Source organism: Terrapene carolina, unplaced genomic scaffold (genome assembly GCF_002925995.2).
Source record: "Terrapene carolina triunguis isolate 2854851 unplaced genomic scaffold, T_m_triunguis-2.0 Scaffold34499, whole genome shotgun sequence".
Classification (NCBI taxonomy): domain Eukaryota; kingdom Metazoa; phylum Chordata; order Testudines; family Emydidae; genus Terrapene; species Terrapene triunguis.
The window spans coordinates 117,610-126,120 of NW_020698850.1; positions in this window are offsets into that span (position 1 = coordinate 117,610).

Genomic DNA, 8,511 nt, shown 5'->3' on the forward strand with positions numbered 1-8,511 from the left:
ACCGCATAGAGCAGTAATATCACCTCCCATGACTTGCATGCTATGTTTCTATTAACGCAATCCGAAATTGCATTTTTTTTTGCAACAGCATTTCACTGTTGAATCATATAGAGGTTGCAATCCATCCAACTCCAAGCTCCTTCTCAGCAGTGCTTCTGCCAAGCCAGTTATCCCACATTCGGTATTTGTGCATTTGTTTTTTCTTCCCTAAGTGTAGCACCTTACATTTGTCTTTGTTGAATTTCATGTTGTGCTATACCTGTTGTGAAATGTACGTGTTTCCCATCTGGAAGGGACTCTGAGTTGAAACCTACTCCATTTGGTAGAGGATGGCAGGAGCAAGTCTTAGAGAGATCATGTGCCCCAATTTGAGATGGGTTAATCCACCCCAAAACTTGCCCTGATTGGTCAAACCCATTCTTGGGGTGGCCCTACAGGCCTGAAAGCCCTCCTATTGATAGAGGAAAGATGAAGAGTTCTTAGAGGGGGTCACATGACCCTCTTCCAGATGGGTCAACCCATCCCACAACTGAATGGTCAAACCCACTCTTGTGGTGGTGTTACTTGCCTGAACCCCACTGTGATTGGCAAAGAATTGTGGGAGGACTTCTTATATGGTTCACATGCCACATCTTGCTTCCGGTTACATGCCAATCTCTTCCCTGGAATTTACCCTAACTGGTCAAACTCCCGCTTGGGGCAGACCAGTGGGTCACCTAACAGGCCAGAGACTGGCATAGAATATAGGTCTCCTACGTTGCAGTCTAGTGGTGTAGCCACTAGGGTGCACTGCCTTCCCTATTAATACATTCACCCATTTTCTGACACAATGCCTTTTCCCAGTAAAGACAAGTCCCTCCAATGCTGGTCCCTGCAGAGCTCATGGTAAGGGCTGTGAGGGAGAGCTGGGGACAGGGCAGAGGGCACTGAAAAAAGGAGTTGTTTGTGGAGAAGAGCTCGATGTAACAATATTTTGCTGCATCACAGAAATGGAAAAGGCACTGTGAGTTCCATTGTTTTTCCCTCTCCATGGGAGGACCCCATGTGGCTGCCTCAGCTAAACTCACACTAGCAAATTCAGTCAGGTTTCTGTAAGGCTGGGTCTTTGGGATTTGTGCTGCCATTCTGATTCCTGCACAGAAGCCTGCTGCACATGGCCATGTCTGGAAGCTCAGGGAGATGAGAAGGGGACCTCACGGTGGTGGGGAGGTTTTACAGACAAGGGAAACAGAGCGACGGTGGATAGTGCTATGGGGCACTGAAGTGGGCCTTACACAATGTGCAGGCAAGCTGTGATTGATCCCAACTCCTCTGACAACACCAGCCAAACAGATTTGTTAAAGGAGGAAGGAACAGGTAAAAATGTATCCATGTGAGCTCACTGAGACATACAAATGGGTGTCGCCTCGTCAAGGGACAGCACTGGGTGGATTTAACATATCACGATGACCTTTTATTTTATTTATGTTTAATGTAAAAAGCGAAGAAAGGCATTTTTATGGAAAAGAAATAGCAAAACAGCCCCCGCGTGCCTCAATCATAACACTCACATGCCCGTTTGCAGTGCACCACCACAACCAGTTACTTTTATTAAAAGGGGAAGGAAAAGTTATTATGAGTGAAACAAGGACTCCCTTGTGGATTTTTTTTCGGTTCATGAGATTCTTCACAGCCCAGATGAAAAGGATCCAAGGATTTTAGAAGCAAGGTGTCATCTGCCAGATTCCCAGAGATCCTGCATTGACAGTCTCTGCTACCATCACTCATGGGCTGAGCTGCAAATAGGGAAGAAACTCTCACATTCTATGTTTATAGCCATTAAAACAAGGAAAATGTGGCATTGCATTTCAAATCAAAAGCAGAGCAGGAATTTCCCCATCACTGAATTCTGAGTGCAGATATTCCTGGCTAACTCCAGAGCAAGGGATCCATTTTCCCTGCTGCAACATTCTTCCACAGAGTTTTAATGAAGATAATCAGATATATCTAAACATGTGAACTGTGTGCCTACCTGATTTACCAAGTAAATATGCCTGACATCTGAACATGGATCTCCCCTCCCTTTATCCCTAACTCTCCAGTAAAGGAGGCAGATTCTCATTTTCTTATAAAAGTCCTTCCTCTTAACCTTCAAAAAATAAAGTCCACCATGTAATTAAAAAACGAGAATCTCATCAAATTAAATAGTAAAGCTGCTGAAAATATGATACAAAATGTCATTGAAATGGTCATCAACATTTAAAAAATGTTGAAATTTTAAATTCCACTGGGGGTTTAGTCAAAGTTGGGAACTTTAAAAATGTTGACAATCTCCAAGATATATATAAAATAAAACCAAACATATGTAAGGTGCAGAACAACGTGACTCACATCCATGTACAGTTTTACTTTAAAACACACTTTTGTCCATTGCTAAAACTAAAACAATAAATATTTAATTAGAGGATAAATAAGTTATTCTTAAAGAATGCCTGGACTATTCTGTCTTCAGGCTCATGTAAGCCTAAAGCCTGACCCTATTCACATGGCATTTCCCTACCTGCTGATGATCTCTGTACATGCTCAGTGAAGCGGCCAGGTGAGTAGCAGTGCAGTTGTTACCACGGAGGTCCTACCTTCACATTTCCTATCCCAAAACTGCCTCTATGATGCTTTAGGCCTGGTCTACACTACGAAATTTGGTTGATGTAACGACGTCACTCAGGAGTATGAAAAATACACACCCCTGAGTGACACAGTGAAACCGACCTAACCCCTGGTGAAGACAGCGCTAGGTTGATGGGTGCATTCTCCATTGACGCACCTACCACCTCTCAGGAAGCTGCAGCGCCTACACAGATGGGAGAACCCCTCTCGTCAGTGCAGGTAGCAGCTTCACTGAAGCGCTTTGGCTCAGCTGCAGCGGTGTTGCTGTGCCTGTAGCGATTTATATGTTGACAAGCCCCTAGTGCCCGGGAAAGTTTCTCACCCCTCCCAACTTCCTCTCTGAGTCCTGTTGTCCCTGCTGTGACATTAATTTGAGCATGCTGGGCATCCTGCGTAGTTTAAGGGGAGATCCAGCAGGTAAGAAGAAGAACAGGGATGGAATGGGCTACAGATATACAATGCATCTAAGTTAATTTTACTCTAGGAAACTTCATGTTTAAACCAGTAAAAAAAATTCTGTGCAATATTAACACCGAAGTCAGAAAGCTTTGTAAGTACTCTGGAATTCTAAAGGAGAAATGAAAAGGCTCCGAGTATATATTCAGCTACCTTAAGGACTGAAAGTTGCATAAATCCTTAACGTGCACTGGTGCTTACTGAATTGCATTAAAGAGTGAGCGCTTTTGACTATATACATTTGTGTCCCACTCATCAGTATGTGTTATACATCCCCCTTGGTGAAGACTGTGAGTCTGTTACAGTTTCCTGCTAGAGGCTGGCTCTTTAGTTCAAACTCTGGAGCATTTAGCTCTGGAGGGCTCTGGTTCAAACCACAGAGAGCTGGCCAAGAAGGCATGGCAGCCATCACACGTGTGCTCAGAAGTGCCTCTATCCCACAAACACACATAGGAGCAACTTTATGCTCAATGCAGCTCATCATATTTGAGGGCTCTGTACCCAGAAGTTCTGTAAGACAGCTCCAATAATGCTTGTCTGCACTTGCTGAATCTGCAATTCTCACAGGTTCATTATTTAGTTCATTTCCAATTTTTCACACTGGGTCACTCTGGATGGATTCTGTAGTGAGAACCAGGCCACAAACTGAGTTTCAATGTTCTGCCATTTTTGCATGGAGAGATTTCAAAATACTTTTTTACTATAGAAAATTATGCTTATATCCTACTGGGAGGGTGCCGCATACCTTGCTATCATCACACTTGGTGAGTGCCCCAGTTTCCATTGTTCAGTGAGTGGTTTAGCCCCCAGGTGAACCAAAACCTCCCCCATCTGGGGCAAACAAAACTCAAAACTCAAAAAAAAAAACCCAACCCTACCTGGGCTAGAGACTCTGCCTCAGGGGCTGAGTGAACATTTCTATCCCTTGGCTGTTTTCACATAAGGTTTGTTTGGTTTGTTTTTGTCAAGAACAGCTTTTCTGCTCTTCCCTGCTCTCTTTCTTGCCAGAGAGACTCACAACAGGTCCTACCAATTCCCCTCAGTCCGAGGACATCAGGCCTTTCATATCCAAAAATGATATCCGGAAAGGAGACCTGTCCAGAAATGGACAAGCATGTGAGAAAAAGAGGTTATAATGGAATCAGATTGGCAGCTGTCATCATGATGAGTGCTACCAAGAAAATTCTATAGTTGAATCTGTCCTCAGCTACTCGTTGAAAATAGGATCCTTTCATCAGTGACTGGGAGAGTGACATATAAAAATCCTGAAAGGCTTAAAAGTATAAACATCAATCAGAACATGTGGCTAGTTATTCTAGTTTTTCTGTGATAGATGCAACCATTTTATACTGAGATATGACAGACCATACACACACACACACCATGTAAAATAGCTCAAAACGTGTACACATTTCTTTTTAGCAAACTAAGCGTTAAACTGGTAAAGAGCCACCATTTTGTTCTCATAGAAGTTGCACAATGATACAAAGGAGACACATCCCCCATGCTCTCTCCTGGAAGGTTTCCTTTTGTCCTTCCTTTTTGTTTTCCATAGTCTTCAATGAAACAACAATGTAGACATAGGGTTGAGTCTGTTCATAGACCCTGCTCATATGATGCCAAGCTGGCAACACAGAGATGCTTTAAAAGGGGTTGGGGGAGACCAACTGCAATACATGCACAATAAATGGCTCACAGAATTTCCCCTGTGCTACTTTCCTTGTAAGCACTGTTCTGGGTTGGGGCTGGGTGTTATGGAGTCTAAGAGGTGCAATCTTCATAGCACTGAGCATTGTGGAGACTCTGGGCTGCTCCAGGCTGTGGACAGGCCATGGGCAGCCTGGGTAAAGCAGGTGAAATTTTAGTCCAACATGTGAACCCCAGATAGTCCAGAATTAGGGCAGCAAAATGTTTCCTTTGTCCCATGTCACAGGATTGTGACGCGTATTCTGGCTTCAAAGATCATTAAACAGCAGCTATAGAAATTGGAGACCAAAATATTCTGTTTATACAGTAATGTCTGCATTGTCTGAACTTACCTCCATTTACAGCAACTCTGCACAAAACCGCAGATTCCAATTGGTGTGGAAAGTGGGGGACAATTAAATTGGCAGAAGCCCCCAGCACGTATACATGCTTCGGGGTATGAGGGAGAATCCTGGGTGAATCCTGCACAGATAAAAAGTGTCTTTATTTTCATTCACACAGCAGGGTAAACAAGAGCTGTGATTGCAGCATTTCCCATTAGCTGAATTTCCAATTCACTGAGATCAGGCCAAGTGTGCCCAGTTATCTTCCTGTGCCCCCTTTTCACTAGATCTTTGCTCATACGTAAACGTCTGTAGTTCTGTGCCCATTCAACAGATGCCCCTAAGAATTGAACAGAGTTAATTAAGCAGATGTGCACTGAGCATGGGTATCCTTCAAAGCCCCACGCCTGTACACGATGGAAAGCAGGTACCTGCCTGCATCGCCAACTTCTCACAGTTACCACTGCCGTGGTTTTGACTCTTTCTGATGGCTAACAGTGATGTTCCAGGTGGTATCTAAATACTGATTGGGCTGTGCATGGTTAAATCAGCTCAGCACTGGGTAGGATAGCTGGAACTTTTCAAAACAGAAGGGTAGATAGATGTACATAGATGAACATAATTTGTTGGGGAACAGTCAACATGGATTTTGTAAAGGGAAATCATGCCTCACCAATCTACTAGAATTCTTTGAGGGGGTCAACAAGCATGTGGACAAGGGGGATCCAATGGATATAGTGTATTTAGATTTTCAGAAAGCCTTCGACAAGGTCCCTCACCAAAGGTTCCTAAGCAAAGTAAGCTGTCATGGGAAAAGAGGGAAGGACCTCTCATGGATTGGTAACTGGTTGAAAGATAGGAAACCAAGGGTAGGAATAAATGGTCAGTTTTCAGAATGGAGAGAGGTAAATAGTGGTGTCCCCCACGGGTCAGTACTGGGACCAGTCCTATTCAACATATTCATAAATGATCTGGAAAAAGGGGTAAACAGTGAAGTGGCAAAATGTGCAGATGATACAAAACTACTTAAGATAGTTAAGTCCAAAGCAGACTGCGACGAGCTACAAAGGGATCTCTCAAAATTGAGTGACTGGGCAATGAAATGGCAGATGAAATTCGATGTTGATAAATGCAAAATAATGCACATTGGAAAGCATAATCCCAACTATAAATATACAATGATGGGGTCTAAATTAGCTGTCACCACTCAAGAAGGAGATCTTGGAATCACTGTGGATAGTTCTCTGAAACCATCCACTCAATGTGCAGTGACAGTCAAAAAAGATAACAGAATGTTGGGAATCATTTAGAAAGGGATAGTAATAAGACAGAAAATATCATGTTGCCTCTATATAAATCCATGGTACACCCACATCTTGAATACTGTGTGCAGATGTGGTCACCCCATCTCAAATATATATATAGATATACACCTCTACCCCGATATAACTCTGTCCTCGGGAGCCAAACAATCTTACTGTGTTATAGGTGAAATTGGGGTAGAGGTGTGATATATATATATATTGTGACAGACCCAGACCAGTGGGGTACAGGAGTCTGGTAGAGGGCAAATATACTGGTCACTGGATGAGTAGTTTTCTGTTCCCTGAGTGACCAGAGCAGGGGCTGCACTAGAGTAATCAGGAACCTGCTAGAACCAGTTAAGGCAGGCAGGCTAATTAGGACACCTGGAGCCAATTAAGAAGAAGCTGCTAGAATCAATTAAGGCAGGCTAATCAGGGCACCTGGGTTTTAAAAGGAGCTCACTTCAGTTTGTGGTGCGAGTGTGAGGAGCTGGGAGCAAGAGGTGCAAGGAGCTGAGAGTGAGAGGGTGTGCTGCTGGAGGACTGAGGAGCACAAGCATTATCAGACACCAGGAGGAAGGTCCTGTGGTGAGAATAAGGAAGGTGTTTCGAGGAGGCCATGGGGAAGTAGCCCAGGGAGTTGTAGTTGTCATGCAGCTGTTACAGGAGGCACTATAGACAGCTGCAGTCCACAGGGCCCTGGGCTGGAACCCAGAGTAGAGGGCGGGCCCGGGTTCCCCCCAAACCTCCCAATTGACCTGGACTGTGGGTTCTTCCAGAGGGGAAGGTCTCTGGGCTGTTCCCCAACCCACATGGTGAATCTCTGAGGCAAGAAGATCCACCAATAATGCAGGACCCACCAAGATAGATGAGGAACTTTGTCACAATATATATGTGAAAAGGTTCAGAAAAGGGCAAAGCAATTTATTAGGGATATGGAACAGCTTCTGTCTGAGGAGAGAGTAACAATATTGGGGCTTTTCAGCTTGGAAAAGAGATGACTAAGTGGGGATATGATTGAGGTCTATAAAATCATGACTGGTGTGGAGAAAGTAAATAAGGAATTGCTATTTCCTCCTTCTCATAACAGAAGAACTAGGGGTCACCAAATGAAATGAATAAGAAGCAGGTTTAAAACAAACAAAAGGAAGTATTTCTTCACACAATGCACAGTCAACCTTTGGAACTCATTGCCAGAGGATGTTGTGAAGGCCAATACTATAACAGGGTTCAAAAAAGAACTAGATAAATTCATGGAGGATAGGTCTATCTATGGCTATTAGCCGGGATGGGCAGGGATGGTGTCCCTAGCCTCTGTTTACCAGAAGCTGGGAATGGGCGACAGGGGATGGATCATTTGATGATTACCTGTTCTGTTCGTTCCCTCTGGGGTACCTGGAATTGGCCACGGTTAGAAGACAGGATATTGGGCTATATGGACCTTTGGTCTCACCCAGTATGATTGTTCTTATGTTCTTAAGTCCCTTCCAGTCTGAATGCCTGATTTTCTGTGAGCACTTGGGAATACTTAATGACCAATTGCCAGGGTTACACATGCCAGACAGGCGGGTTCTTTTGAGAACATAGTCCAAATGTCCTTTAAGATATTTAGATTAGAATATTTCAAACTAGATTTCACTGATGTTTTTTTTTAAATTATCCAGTATTTACAGATATCAACATAAGACCTAAACAGTATTGTCTCATTGCTTCCTTGTGCTCCACCTATCTCTCTGTGTTTTCTTTCTCGTCTTATACTTGAATTGTAAATTCTTTGCAAGAGGTAGCGTGTCTTTTCAGGAACATGACACAATGGGGTCCCACTCCATGACTGGGGATCCCAGCTGCTCACTGTATTATAATAAATAATAACAATCATTAATAATACTGTTCAACAACAATAATATATGTATATTTCCATTTCTGCAGAAAGTGTTGAATCCCCCAAAATGGCATTATTGGGAAAGTGGTCTGGCACATCATAGATTTGGTTTCTATTCCCAGACTGTGCATTCTGTCATTGGGGCTGAGACAATGCCTAATAATAAAGTACCTAAATAGAACACCCTAATCAG